The sequence below is a fragment of the Heterodontus francisci genome, chromosome 25, assembly GCF_036365525.1.
Source record: "Heterodontus francisci isolate sHetFra1 chromosome 25, sHetFra1.hap1, whole genome shotgun sequence".
In the NCBI taxonomy this organism is placed as follows: domain Eukaryota; kingdom Metazoa; phylum Chordata; class Chondrichthyes; order Heterodontiformes; family Heterodontidae; genus Heterodontus; species Heterodontus francisci.
Genome location: NC_090395.1, coordinates 7,301,107 through 7,318,831, shown reverse-complemented (window position 1 = coordinate 7,318,831; position 17,725 = coordinate 7,301,107).

The window sequence follows — 17,725 nt, the reverse complement described above, 5'->3', positions numbered from 1 at the left end:
TCCCCACACACTGAAACCCTTCCCCACACACTGAAATCCATCCCCACACGCTGAAACCTCTTCCCCACACACTGAAATCCTTCCCCACACACTGAAACCCATCCCCACACACTGAAACCCATCCCCACACACTGAAACCCTTCCCCACACACTGAAACCTCTTTCCCACACACAGAAACCTCTTCCCCACACACTGAAACCCCTTCCCCACACTCTGAAACCTCTTCCCCACACACTGAATCCTCTTCCACACACACTGAAACCACTTCTCCACAGACTGAAACCCCTTCCCCACACACTGAAACCCCTTCCCCACACACTGTGACCTCTTCCCCACACACTGTGACCTCTTCCCCACACACTGAAACCTCTTCCCCACACACTGAATCCCCTTCATCACACACTGAAACCCCTTCCCCACACACTGAAACCTCTTCCCCACACACTGAAACCTCTTCCCCACACACTGAATCCCCTTCATCACACACTGAAACCGCTTCCCCACACACTGAAACCTCATCCCCACACACTGAAACAACTTCCCCACAGACTGAATCCCCTTCCCCACACTCTGAAACCTCTTCCCCACGCACTGAAACCTCTTCCCCACGCACTGAAACCTCTTCCCCACACACTGAATCCCCTTCCCCACACACTGTAACCCATCCACACACACTGAAACCCCTTCCCCACACACTGAACCCCATCCCCACATACTGAAACCCTTCCCCACGCACTGAAACCTCTTCCCAGAAACTGGAACCTCTTCGCCACAGACTGAAACCCTTCCCCACACACTGAAACCTCTACCCCACACACTGATACCTCTTCCAAACACACTGAAACCTCTTCGCCACACACTGAAACCTCTTCCCCACACACTTTAACCTCTTCCCCACACACTGAAACCTCTTCCCCACACACTGAAATCCCTTCAGCACACACTGAAAACCCTTCCCCACACACTGAAACCACTTCCCCACACACTGAAACCACTTCCCCACAGACTGAAACCACTTCCCCACACTCTGAAACCTCTTCCCCACACACTGAAACCACTTCCACACACACTGAAACCACTTCCCCACACACTGAAACCTCTTCCCCACACACTGAAACCCCTTCCCCGCACACTGAAACCTCTTCCCCACACACTGAAGCCTCTTCCCCACACACTGAAACCCGTTCACCACACATTTAAACCCATCCCCACACACTGAAACACTTCCCCACACGCTGAATCCTCATCCCCACTCACTGAAACCCCTTCCCTACACACTGAAACCCCTTCCCCACACACTGAAACCCATCCCCACCCACTGAAACACCTTCCCCACACACTGAAACCCATCCCCGCACATTGAAACACTTCCCCACACACTGAAACCTCTTCCCCACAGACTGAAACCTCTTCGCCACAGACTGAAATCCTTCCCCACACACTGAAACCTCTTCCTCACACACTGAAACATCTTCCCCACACACTGAAACCCCTTCCCCACACACTTAAACCCATCCCCACACATTGAAACCCTTCCCCACACACTGAAACCTCATCCCCACACACTGAAACCTCTTCCCCACACACTGAAACCCCATCCCCACACACGTAAACCCATCGCCACACACTGAAACCCTTCCCCACACACTGAAACCTCATCCACACACACTGAAACCGCTTCCCCACACACTGAAACCCGTTCACCACACATTTAAACCCGTCCCCACACACTGAAACACTTCCCCACACGCTGAATCCTCATCCCCACTCACTGAAACCCCTTCCCTACACACTGAAACCCCTTCCCCACACACTGAAACCCATCCCCACCCACTGAAACACCTTCCCCACACACTGAAACCCATCCCCGCACACTGAAACACTTCCCCACACACTGAAACCTCTTCCCCACAGACTGAAACCTCTTCGCCACAGACTGAAATCCTTCCCCACACACTGAAACCTCTTCCTCACACACTGAAACATCTTCCCCACACACTGAAACCCCTTCCCCACACACTTAAACCCATCCCCACACATTGAAACCCTTCCCCACACACTGAAACCTCATCCCCACACACTGAAACCTCTTCCCCACACACTGAAACCCCATCCCCACACACGTAAACCCATCCCCACACACTGAAACCCTTCCCCACACACTGAAACCTCATCCACACACACTGAAACCGCTTCCCTACACACTGAAATACCTTCCCCGCACACTGAAACTCATCCCCACACACTGAAACCCCTTCCCCACACACTTAAACCCATCCCCACAAACTGAAACAATTCCCCACACACTGAAACCTCTTCCCCACAAACTGAAACCCCTTCCCCACACTCTGAAACCTCTTCCCCACACACTGATGCCTCTTCCCCACACACTGAAACCACTTCTCCACAGAATGAAACCCCTTCCCCACACACTGCAACCCCTTCCCCACACTCTGAAACCACTTCCCCACAGACTGAAACCACTTCCCCACACTCTGAAACCTCTTCCCCACACACTGAAACCACTTCCACACACACTGAAACCTCTTCCCCACACACTGAAACCCCTTCCCCACACACTGAAACATGTTCACCACACATTTAAACCCATCCCCACACACTGAAACACTTCCCCACACGCTGAATCCTCATCCCCACTCACTGAAACCCCTTCCCTACACACTGAAACCCCTTCCCCACACACTGAAACCCATCCCCACCCACTGAAACACCTTCCCCACACACTGAAACCCATCCCCGCACACTGAAACACTTCCCCACACACTGAAACCTCTTCCCCACAGACTGAAACCTCTTCGCCACAGACTGAAATCCTTCCCCACACACTGAAACCTCTTCCTCACACACTGAAACATCTTCCCCACACACTGAAACCCCTTCCCCACACACTGAAACCCCTTCCCCACACACTTAAACCCTTACCCACACACTGAAACCTCATCCCCACACACTGAAACCTCTTCCCCACACACTGAAACCCCTTCCCCACACACGTAAACCCATCCCCACACACTGAAACCCTTCCCCACACACTGAAACCTCATCCACACACACTGAAACCGCTTCCCTACACACTGAAATACCTTCCCCGCACACTGAAACTCATCCCCACACACTGAAACCCATTTCCCCACACACTTAAACCCATCCCCACAAACTGAAACAATTCCCCACACACTGAAACCTCTTCCCCACACACTGTAACCTCTTGGCCACAGACTGAAATCCTTCCCCACACACTGATACCTCTTCCTGACACACTGGAACCGATTCCCCACGGACTGAAACCTCTTCCACACACACTGCAACCTCTTCCCCAAACACTGAAACCTCTTCCCCACAGACTGAAACCTCTTCCCCACACACTGAAACCCCTTCCCCGCACACTGAAACCTCTTCCCCACACACTGAAGCCTCTTCCCCACACACTGAAACCACTTCTCCACAGACTGAAACCCCTTCCCCTTACACTGAAACCCCTTCCCCACACACTGAAACCCCTTCCCCACACACTGAAACCAATCCCCACACACTGAAACCTCTTCCCCACAAACTGAAACCCCTTCCCCACACTCTGAAACCTCTTCCCCACACACTGATGCCTCTTCCCCACACACTGAAACCACTTCTCCACAGAATGAAATCCCTTCCCCACACACTGAAACCCCTTCCCCACACACTGTGACCTCTCCAACACACACTGAAACCTCTTCCCCACACACTGAAACACCTTCCCCACACACTGAAACCCCTTCCCCAAACACTGAAACCCATCACCACACAGTGAAACCTCTTCCCCACACACTGAAACCGCTTCCCCAAACACTGAAACCTCTTCCCCACACACTGAAACCCCTTCCCCACACACTGAAACCTCGTCGCCAGACAGTGAAACCTCTTCCCCACACACTTTAACCTCTTCCCCACACACTGAAACCTCTTCCCCACACACTGAAACCTCTTCCCCACCCACTGAAACCTCTTCCCCACCCACTGAAACCTCTTCCACACACACTGAAACCTCTTCGCCACACACTGAAACCTCTTCCCCACACACATTAACCTCTTCCCCACACACTGAATCCCCTTCACCACACACTGAAACCTCTTCCCCACACACTGAAACCACTTCACTACACACTGAAACCTCTTCCCCACACATTGAAACCTCTTCCCCACACACTGAAACCACTTCCCCACACACTGAAACCACTTCCCCACACACTGAAACCACTTCCCCACACAATGAAACCCCTTCCCCACACAATGAAACCTCTTTCCCCACCCACTGAAACCTCTTCCCCACGCACTGAAACCTCTTCCCCACACACTGAACGCCCTTCCCCACACACCTAAACCCATCCCCACACACTTAAACCCATCCCCATAGACTGAAACCCCTTCCCCACACTCTGAAACCTCTTCCCCACACACTGAAACCACTTCCCCACACACTGAAACCACTTCCCCAAACACTGAAACCTCTTCCCCACACACGGAAAACTCTTCCCCACACACTGAAACCTCTTCCACACACACTGAAACCTCCTCCCCACACACTGAATCCCCTTCATCACACACTGAAACCCCTTCCCCACACACTGAAACCTCATCCCCACACACTGAAACAACTTCCCCACAGACTGAATCCCCTTCCCCACACTCTGAAACCTCTGCCCCACGCACTGAAACCCCTCCCCACACACTGAAACCCCTTCCCCACACACTGAAACCCCTTCCCCACACACTGTAACCCATCCCCACACACTGAAACCCCTTCCCCACACACTGAACCCCATCCCCACGCACTGAAACCTCTTCCCAGAAACTGGAACCTCTTCGCCACAGACTGAAACCCTTCCCCACACACTGAAACCTCTTCCCCACACACTGAAACCTCTTCCCCACACACTGATACCTCTTCCACACACACTGAAACCTCTTCGCCACACACTGAAACCTCTTCCCCACACACTTTAACCTCTTCCCCACACACTGAAACCTCTTCCCCACTCACGGAAAACACTTCCCCACACACTGAAACCTCTTCCCCGCACACTGAAACCTCCTCCCCACACACTGAATCCCCTTCATCACACACTGAAACCCCTTCCCCACACACTGAAACCTCATCCCCACACACTGAAACCTCATCCCCACACACTGAAACAACTTCCCCACAGACTGAATCCCCTTCCCCACACTCTGAAACCTCTTCCCCACGCACTGAATCCCCTTCCCCACACACTGAAACACCTTCCCCACACACTGAAACCCCTTCCCCAAACACTGAAACCCATCACCACACAGTGAAACCTCTTCCCCACACACTGAAACCGCTTCCCCAAACACTGAAACCTCTTCCCCACACACTGAAACCCCTTCCCCACACACTGAAACCTCGTCGCCAGACAGTGAAACCTCTTCCCCACACACTTTAACCTCTTCCCCACACACTGAAACCTCTTCCCCACCCACTGAAACCTCTTCCCCACCCACTGAAACCTCTTCCCCACCCACTGAAACCTCTTCCACACACACTGAAACCTCTTCGCCACACACTGAAACCTCTTCCCCACACACATTAACCTCTTCCCCACACACTGAATCCCCTTCACCACACTCTGAATCCTCTTCCCCACACACTGAAACCACTTCACTACACACTGAAACCTCTTCCAAACACATTGAAACCTCTTCCCCACACACTGAAACCACTTCCCCACACACTGAAACCACTTCCCCACACAATGAAACCCCTTCCCCACACAATGAAACCTCTTCCCCACCCACTGAAACCTCTTCCCCACACACTGAAACCTCTTCCTCACACACTGAACGCCCTTCCCCACACACCTAAACCCATCCCCACACACTTAAACCCATCCCCATAGACTGAAACCCCTTCCCCACACACTGAAACCTCTTCCCCACACACTGAAACCACTTCCCCAGACACTGAAACCACTTCCCCAAACACTGAAACCTCTTCCCCACACACGGAAAACTCTTCCCCACACACTGAAACCTCTTCCACACACACTGAAACCTCCTCCCCACACACTGAATCCCCTTCATCACACACTGAAACCCCTTCCCCACACACTGAAACCTCATCCCCACACACTGAAACAACTTCCCCACAGACTGAATCCCCTTCCCCACACTCTGAAACCTCTGCCCCACGCACTGAATCCCCTTCCCCACACACTGAAACCCCTTCCCCACACACTGAAACCCCTTCCCCACACACTGTAACCCATCCCCACACACTGAAACCCCTTCCCCACACACTGAACCCCATCCCCACGCACTGAAACCTCTTCCCAGAAACTGGAACCTCTTCGCCACAGACTGAAACCCTTCCCCACACACTGAAACCTCTTCCCCACACACTGAAACCTCTTCCCCACACACTGATACCTCTTCCACACACACTGAAACCTCTTCGCCACACACTGAAACCTCTTCCCCACACACTTTAACCTCTTCCCCACACACTGAAACCTCTTCCCCACTCACGGAAAACACTTCCCCACACACTGAAACCTCTTCCCCGCACACTGAAACCTCCTCCCCACACACTGAATCCCCTTCATCACACACTGAAACCCCTTCCCCACACACTGAAACCTCATCCCCACAGACTGAAACCTCATCCCCACAAACTGAAACAACTTCCCCACAGACTGAATCCCCTTCCCCACACTCTGAAACCTCTTCCCCACGCACTGAATCCCCTTCCCCACACACTGAATCCCCTTCCCCACACACTGTAACCCATCCCCACACACTGAAACCCCTTCCCCACACACTGAACCCCATCCCCACGCAGTGAAACCCTTCCCCACGCACTGAAACCTCTTCCCAGAAACTGGAACCTCTTCGCCACAGACTGAAACCCTTCCCCACACACTGAAACCTCTTCCCCACACATTGATTCCTCTTCCACACACACTGAAACCTCTTCGCCACACACTGAAACCTCTTCCCCACACACTTTAACCTCTTCCCCACACACTTTAACCTCTTCCCCACACACTGAAACCTCTTCCCCACACACTGATTCCCCTTCCGCACACACTGAAAACCCATCCCCACACACTGAAACCACTTCCCCACAGACTGAAACCCCTTCCCCACACTCTGAAACCACTTCCCCACACACTGAAACCACTTCCCCACACATTGAAACCCCTTCCCCACCCACTGAAACCTCTTCCCCACACTCTGAAACCTCTTCCCCACACACTGAAACCCCTTCCCCACACACTGAAACCCATCCCCACACACTGAAACCCCTTCCCCACACTCTGAAACCTCTTCCCCATACACTGAAACCACTTCCCCACACACTGAAACCACTTCCCCACACACTGAAACCCCTGCCCCACAGACTGAAACCTCTTCCCCACACATTGAAACCTCTTCCCCACACACTGAAACCCCATCCCCAACCACTGAAACCCATCCACACACACTGAAACCTCTTCCCCACACACTGAAAGGCCTTCCCCACACACTTAAACTCATCCCCACGCACTGAAACACTTCCCAACACACTGAATCCTCATCCCCACTCACTGAAACCCCTTCCACACACACTGAAAGCCCTTCCCCACACACTTAAACCCATCCCCACAGACTGAAACCCCTTCACCACACTCTGAAACCTCTTCCCCACACACTGTAACCTCTTGGCCACAGACTGAAATCCTTCCCCACACACTGATACCTCTTCCTGACACACTGGAACCGATTCCCCACGGACTGAAACCTCTTCCACACACACTGCAACCTCTTCCCCAAACACTGAAACCTCTTCCCCACAGACTGAAACCTCTTCCCCACACACTGAAACCCCTTCCCCGCACACTGAAACCTCTTCCCCACACACTGAAGCTTCTTCCCCACACACTGAAACCACTTCTCCACAGACTGAAACCCCTTCCCCTTACACTGAAACCCCTTCCCCACACACTGAAACCCCTTCCCCACACACTGAAACCAATCCCCACACACTGAAACCTCTTCCCCACACACAGAAACCTCTTCCCCACAAACTGAAACCCCTTCCCCACACTCTGAAACCTCTTCCCCACACACTGATGCCTCTTCCCCACACACTGAAACACCTTCCCCACACACTGAAACCCCTTCCCCAAACACTGAAACCCATCACCACACAGTGAAACCTCTTCCCCACACACTGAAACCGCTTCCCCAAACACTGAAACCTCTTCCCCACACACTGAAACCCCTTCCCCACACACTGAAACCTCGTCGCCAGACAGTGCAACCTCTTCCCCACACACTTTAACCTCTTCCCCACACACTGAAACCTCTTCCCCACCCACGGAAACCTCTTCCCCACCCACTGAAACCTCTTCCCCACCCACTGAAACCTCTTCCCCACCCACTGAAACCTCTTCCCCACCCACTGAAACCTCTTCCACACACACTGAAACCTCTTCGCCACACACTGAAACCTCTTCCCCACACACATTAACCTCTTCCCCACACACTGAATCCCCTTCACCACACACTGAAACCTCTTCCCCACACACTGAAACCACTTCACTACACACTGAAACCTCTTCCCCACACATTGAAACCTCTTCCCCACACACTGAAACCACTTCCCCACACACTGAAACCACTTCCCCACACAATGAAACCCCTTCCCCACACAATGAAACCCCTTCCCCACCCACTGAAACCTCTTCCCCACACACTGAAACCTCTTCCCCACACACTGAACGCCCTTCCCCACACACCTAAACCCATCCCCACACACTTAAACCCATCCCCTTAGACAGAAACCCCTTCCCCACACTCTGAAACCTCTTCCCCACACACTGAAACCACTTCCCCACACACTGAAACCACTTCCCCAAACACTGAAACCTCTTCCCCACACACGGAAAACTCTTCCCCACACACTGAAACCTCTTCCACACACACTGAAACCTCCTCCCCACACACTGAATCCCCTTCATCACACACTGAAACCCCTTCCCCTCACACTGAAACCTCATCCCCACACACTGAAACAACTTCCCCACAGACTGAATCCCCTTCCCCACACTCTGAAACCTCAGCCCCACGCACTGAAACCTCTTCCCCACACACTGAAACCCCTTCCCCACACACTGTAACCCATCCCCACACACTGAAACCCCTTCCCCACACACTGAACCCCATCCCCACGCACTGAAACCTCTTCCCAGAAACTGGAACCTCTTCGCCACAGACTGAAACCCTTCCCCACACACTGAAACCTCTTCCCCACACACTGAAACCTCTTCCCCACACACTGATACCTCTTCCACACACACTGAAACCTCTTCGCCACACACTGAAACCTCTTCCCCACACACTTTAACCTCTTCCCCACACACTGAAACCTCTTCCCCACTCACGGAAAACACTTCCCCACACACTGAAACCTCTTCCCCGCACACTGAAACATCCTCCCCACACACTGAATCCCCTTCATCACACACTGAAACCCCTTCCCCACACACTGAAACCTCATCCCCACACACTGAAACCTCATCCCCACACACTGAAACAACTTCCCCACAGACTGAATCCCCTTCCCCACACTCTGAAACCTCTTCCCCACGCACTGAATCCCCTTCCCCACACACTGAATCCCCTTCCCCACACACTGAATCCCCTTCCCCACACACTGTAACCCATCCCCACACACTGAATCCCCTTCCCCACACACTGAACCCCATCCCCACACACTGAAACCCTTCCCCACGCACTGAAACCTCTTCCCAGAAACTGGAACCTCTTCGCCACAGACTGAAACCCTTCCCCACACACTGAAACCTCTTCCCCACACACTGATTCCTCTTCCACACACACTGAAACCTCTTCGCCACACACTGAAACCTCTTCCCCACACACTTTAACCTCTTCCCCACACACTTTAACCTCTTCCCCACACACTGAAACCTCTTCCCCACACACTGAATCCCCTTCCGCACACACTGAAAACCCATCCCCACACACTGAAACCACTTCCCCACAGACTGAAACCCCTTCCCCACACTCTGAAACCACTTCCCCACACACTGAAACCACTTCCCCACACACTGAAACCCCTTCCCCACCCACTGAAACCTCTTCCCCACACTCTGAAACCTCTTCCCCACACACTGAAACCCCTTCCCCACACACTTAAACCCATCCCCACACACTGAAACCCCTTCCCCACACTCTGAAACCTCTTCCCCATACACTGAAACCACTTCCCCATACACTGAAACCACTTCCCCACACACTGAAACCCCTGCCCCACAGACTGAAACCTCTTCCCCACACACTGAAACCTCTTCCCCACACACTGAAACCCCATCCCCACCCACTGAAACCCATCCACACACACTGAAACCTCTTCCCCACACACTGAAAGGCCTTCCCCACACACTTAAACTCATCCCCACGCACTGAAACACTTCCCAACACACTGAATCCTCATCCCCACTCACTGAAACCCCTTCCACACACACTGAAAGCCCTTCCCCACACACTTAAACCCATCCCCACAGACTGAAACCCCTTCACCACACTCTGAAACCTCTTCCCCACTCACTGAAACAACATCCCCACACACTGAAACCACTTCCCCACACACTGAAACCACTTCCCCAAAAACTGCAACCTCTTCCCCACACTCTGAAACCTCTTCCGCACGCACTGAAACCTATTCCCCACACACTGAATCCCCTTCCCCACACACTGTAACCCATCCCCACACACTGAAACCCCTTCCCCACACACTGAACCCCATCCCCACACACTGAAACCCTTCCCCACGCACTGAAACCTCTTCCCAGAAACTGGAACCTCTTCGCCACAGACTGAAACCCTTCCCCACACACTGAAACCTCTTCCCCACACACTGATACCTCTTCCACACACACTGAAATCTCTACGCCACACACTGAAACCTCTTCCCCACACACTTTAACTTCTTCCCCACTCACTGAAACCTCTTCCCCACACACTGAATCCCCTTCAGCACACACTGAAAACCCATCCCCACACACTGAAACCCTTCCCCACACACTGAAACCCTTCCCCACACTCTGAAACCTCATCCACACACACTGAAACCGCTTCCCTACACACTGAAACCCCTACCCCGCACACCTAAACCCATCCCCACAAACTGAAACAATTCCCCACACACAGAAACCGCTTCCCCACACACTGAAACCTCTTGGCTACAGACTGAAATCCTTCCCCACACACTGATACCTCTTCCGGACACACTGAAACCGATTCCCCACTCACTGAAAACTCTTCCACACACACTGCAACCTCTTCCCCAAACACTGAAACCTCTTCCCCACACACTGAAACCTCTTCCCCACACACTGAAACCTCTTCCCCACACACTGAAACCTCTTCCCCACACACTGAAACCTCTTCCCCACACACTGAAACCTCTTCCCCACACACTGAAACCTCTTCCCCACACACTGAAACCCCTTCCCCGCACACTGAAGCCTCTTCCCCACACACTGAAGCCTCTTCCCCACACACTGAAACCACTTCTCCACAGACTGAAACCCCTTCCCCTTACACTGAAACCCCTTCCCCACACACTGAAACCCAACCCCACACACTGAAACCTCTTCCCCACACACAGAAACCTCTTCCCCACAAACTGAAACCCCTTCCCCAAACTCTGAAACCTCTTCCCAAACACTGAAGCCTCTTCCCCACACACTGAAACCACGTCTCCACAGACTGAAACCCCTTCCCCACACACTGAAACCCCTTCCCCACACACTGATGCCTCATCCCCTCACACTGAAACCCCTACCCGACACACTGTGACCTCTCCAACACACACTGAAACCTCTTCCCCACACACTGAAACACCTTCACCACACACTGAAATCCCTTCCCCAAACACGGAAACCCATCACCACACACTGAAACCTCTTCCCCAAACACTGAAACCCCTTCCCCACACACTTAAACCCATCCCCACACATTGAAACACTTCCCCACACACAGAATCATCATCCCCACACACTGAAACCCCTTCCCTACACACTGAAACCCCTTCCCCACACACTGAAACCCATCCGCACACACTGAAAAACCTTCCCCACACACTGAAACCCATCCTCACAAACTGAAACACTTCCCCACACACTGAAACCTCTTCCCCACACACTGAAACCTCTTCGGCACAGACTTAAATCCTTCCCCACACACTGAAACCTCTTCCTCACTCACTGAAACCGCTTCCCCACGCACTGAAACCTCTTCCACACACACTGAAACCTCTTCCTCAAACACTGAAACCCATCCACACACACTGAAACATCTTCCCCACACACTGAAACCCCTTCCCCACACACTTAAACCCATCCCCACACACCGAAACCCTTCCCCAGACACTGAAACATCATCCCCACACACTGAAACCTCTTCAACACACACTGAAACCCATTCCCCACACACTGAAACCTCATCCCCACACACTGAAACCGCTTCCCTGCACACTGAAAACCCCTTCCCAACACACTGAAACCCATCCCCACACACTGAAACCCCTTCCCCACACACTTAAACCCATCCCCAAGCACTGAAACACTTCCCCACGCACTGAAACCTCTTCCCCACACACTGAAACCTCTTCGCCACAGACTGAAAACCTTCCCCACACACTGATACCTCTTCCCGACACACTGAAACCGATTCCACACGCACTGAAACCTCTTCCACAGACACTGAAACCTCTTCCCCAAACACTGTAACCTCTTCCCCGCAAACTGAAACCTCCTCCCCACACACTGAATCCCCTTCATCACACACTGAAACCCCTTCCGCACACACTGAAACCTCATCCCCACACACTGAAACAACTTCCCCACAGACTGAAATCCTTCCCCACACACTGATACGTCTTCCTGACACACTGAAACCGATTCCCCACGTACTGAAACATCTTCCACACACACTGCAATCTCTTCCCCAAACACTGAAACCTCTTCTCCACACACTGAAACCTCTTCCCCACGCACTGAAGCCTCTTCCCCACACACTGAAACCACTTATCCACAGACTGAAACCCCTTCCCCTTACACAGAAACCCCGTCCCTTTACACTGAAACCCTTCCCCACGCACTGAAACCTCTTCCCAGAAACTGGAACCTCTTCGCCACAGACTGAAACCTCTTCCCCACACACTGAAACCTCTTCCCCACACACTGAAACCTCTTCCCCACACACTGATACCTCTTCCACACACACTGAAACCTCTTCGCCACACACTAAAACCTCTTCACCACACAGTTTAACCTCTTCCCCACACACTGAAACCTCTTCCCCACACACTGAATCCCCTTCAGCACACACTGAAAACAATTCCCCACACACTGAAACCACTTCCCCTCAGACTGAAACCCCTTCCCCACACTCTGAAACCTCTTCCCCACACACTGAAACCACTGCCACACACACTGAAACCCCTTCCCCGCACACTGAAACCCCTTCCCCGCACACTGAAACATCTTCCCCACACACTGAAACCACTTCACAGACTGAAAACCCTTCCCCTTACACTGAAACCCCTTCCCCACACACTGAAACCTCTTCCCCACACACTGAAACCTCTTCCCCACACACAGAAACCTCTTCCCCACAAACTGAAACCCCTTCCCCACACTCTGAAACCTCTTCCCCACACTCTGAAACCTCTTCCCCACACACTGAAGCCTCTTCCCCACACACTGAAGCCTCTTCCCCACACACTGAAACCACTTCTCCACAGACTGAAACACCTTCCCCACACACTGAAACCCCTTCCCCACACATTGTGACCTCTCCAACACACACTGAAACCTCTTCCGTAAACACTGAAACCTCTTCCCCACACACTGAAACACTTCCCAAAACACTGAATCCTCATCACCACTCACTGAAACCCCTTCCCTACACACTGAAACCTCTTCCCCACACACTGAAACCACTTCCCCACACACTGAAACCACTTCCCCACACACTGAAACCTCTTCCCCACAGACTGAAACCTCTTCCCCACACACTGAAACCTCTTCCCCACACACTGAAAACCCTTCCCCACCCACTGAAACCCATCCACACACTCTGAAACATATTCCCCACACACTGAAACCCCTTCCCCACACACTTAAACCCATCCCCACGCACTGAAACACTTCCCAACACACTGAATCCTCATCACCACTCACTGAAACCCCTTCCCTACACACTGAAACCCCTTCCCCACACAATGAAACCCATTCCCACCCCCTGAAACACCTTCCCCACACACTGAAACCCATCCCCGCACACTGAAACACTTCCCCACACACTGAAACCTCTTCCCCACACACTGAAACCTCTTCCCCACATACTGAAACCTCTTCGCCACAGACTGAAATCCTTCCCCACACACTGAAACCTCATCCACACACACTGAAACCGCTTCCCTACACACTGAAACCCCTACCCCGCACACTTAAACACATCCCCACAAACTGAAACAATTCCCCACACACAGAAACCTCTTCCCCACACACTGAAACCTCTTGGCCACAGACTGAAATCCTTCCCCACACACTGATACCTCTTCCGGACACACTGAAACCGATTCCCCACTCACTGAAACCTCTTCCACACAAACTGCAACCTCTTCCCCAAACACTGAAACCTCTTCCCCACACACTGAAACCTCTTCCCCACACACTGAAACCTCTTCCCCACACACTGAAACCTCTTCCCCACACACTGAAACCTCTTCCCCACACACTGATACCCCTTCCCCGCACACTGAAACCTCTTCCCCACACACTGAAGCCTCTTCTCCACACACTGAAACCACTTCTCCACAGACTGAAACCCCTTCCCCTGACACTGAAACCCCTTCCCCACACACTGAAACACAACCCCACACACTGAAACCTCTTCCCCACACACAGAAACCTCTTCCCCACAAACTGAAACCCCTTCCCCACACTCTGAAACCTCTTCCCACACACTGAAGCCTCTTCCCCACATACTGAAACCACGTCTGCACAGACTGAAACCCCTTCCCCACACACTGAAACCCCTTCCCCACACACTGATATCTCATCCCCAAACACGGAAACCCATCACCACACACTGAAACCTCTTCCCCAAAGACTGAAACCGCTTCCCCACACACTTAAACCCATCCCCACACACTGAAACACTTCCCCACACACTGAATCATCATCCCCACACACTGAAACCCCTTCCCTACACACTGAAACCCCTTCCCCACACACTGAAACCCATCCCCACACAATGAAAAACCTTCCCCACACACTGAAACCCATCCTCACAAACTGAAACACTTCCCCACACACTGAAACCTCTTCCCCACACACTGAAGCCTCTTCCCCACACACTGAAACCACTTCTCCACACACTGAAACACCTTCCCCACACACTGAAACCCCTTCCCCACACATTGTGACCTCTCCAACACACACTGAAACCTCTTCCGTAAACACTGAAACACCTTCCCCACACACTGAAACCCCTTCGGCAAACACTGAAACCCATCACCACACAGTGAAACCTCTTCCCCATACACTGAAACCGCTTCCCCACACACTGAAACCTCTTCCCCACACACTGAAACACTTCCCAACACACTGAATCCTCATCACCACTCACTGAAACCCCTTCCCTACACTCTGAAACCTCTTCCCCACACACTGAAACCACTTCCCCACACACTGAAACCACTTCCCCACACACTGAAACCTCTTCCCCACAGACTGAAACCTCTTCCCCACACACTGAAACCTCTTCCCACACACTGAAAACCCTTCCCCACCCACTGAAACCCATCCACACACTCTGAAACATATTCCCCACACACTGAAACCCCTTCCCCACACACTGAAACCCATCCCCACACACTGAAAAACCTTCCCCACACACTGAAACCCATCCTCACAAACTGAAACACTTCCCCACACACTGAAACCTCTTCCCCACACACTGAAACCTCTTCCCCACACACTGAAATCCTTCCCCACACACTGAAACCTCTTCCTCACACACTGAAACCGCTTCCCCACGCACTGAAACCTCTTCCACACACACTGAAACCTCTTCCTCAAACACTGAAACCCATCCACACACACTGAAACATCTTCCCCACACACTGAAACCACTTCCCCACACACTTAAACCCATCCCCACACACCGAAACCCTTCAACAGACACTGAAACATCATCCCCACACACTGAAACCTCTTCAACACACACTGAAACCCATTCCCCACACACTTAAACCCGTCCCCACACACTGAAACCCTTCCCCACACACAGAAACCTCATCCCCACACACAGAAACCTCATCCCCACACACTGAAACCGCTTCCCTGCACACTGAAACCCATCCCCACACACTGAAACCCCTTCCCCACACACTTAAACACATCCCCAAGCACTGAAACACTTCCCCACACACTGAAACCTCTTCCCCACACACTGAAACCTCTTCACCACAGACTGAAAACCTTCCCCACACACTGATACCTCTTCCCGACACACTGAAACCGATTCCACACGCACTGAAACCTCTTCCACACACCCTTAAACCTCTTCCCAAACACTGAAACCTCTTCCCCACACACTGAAACCTCTTCCCCACACACTGAAAGCTCTTCCCCGCAAACTGAATCCCCTTCACCACACACTGAATCCCCTTCACCACACACTGAAACCCCTTCCGCACACACTGAAACCTCATCCCCACACACTGAAAAAACTTCCCCACAGACTGAAATCCTTCCCCACACACTGATACCTCTTCCTGACACACTGAAACCGATTCCCCACGTACTGAAACCTCTTCCACACACACTGCAATCTCTTCCCCACACACTGAAACCTCTTCCCCACACACTGAAACCTCTTCCCCACACACTGAAACCCCTTCCCCGCACACTGAAACCTCTTCCCCTCGCACTGAAGCCTCTTCCCCACACACTGAAACCACTTATCCACAGACTGAAACCCCTTCCCCTTACACTGAAACCACTTCCCCTTCCACTGAAACCCTTCCCCACGCACTGGAACCTCTTCCCAGAAACTGGAACCTCTTCGCCACAGACTGAAACCCTTCCCCACACACTGAAATCTCTTCCCCACACACTGATACCTCTTCCACACACACTGAGACCTCTTCGCCACACACTGAAACCTCTTCGCCACACACTGAAACCTCTTCGCCACACACTGAAACCTCTTCCCCACACCCTTTAACCTCTTCCCCACACACTGAAACCTCTTCCCCACACACTGAATCCCATTCAGCACACACTGAAAACCCTTCCCCACACACTGAAACCACTTCCCCACAGACTGAAACCTCTTCCCCGCACTCTGAAACCTCTTCCCCACACACTGAAACCCCTTCCCCGCACACTGAAACCTCTTCCCCACACACTGAAGCCTCTTCCCCACACACTGAAACCACTTCTCCACAGACTGAAACCCCTTCCCCTTACACTGAAACCCCTTCCCCACACACTGAAACCCATCCCCACACACTGAAACCCATCCCCACACACTGAAACCTCTTCCCCACACACAGAAACCTCTTCCCCACAAACTGAAACCCCTTCCCCACACTCTGAAACATCTTCCCCACACACTGAAGCC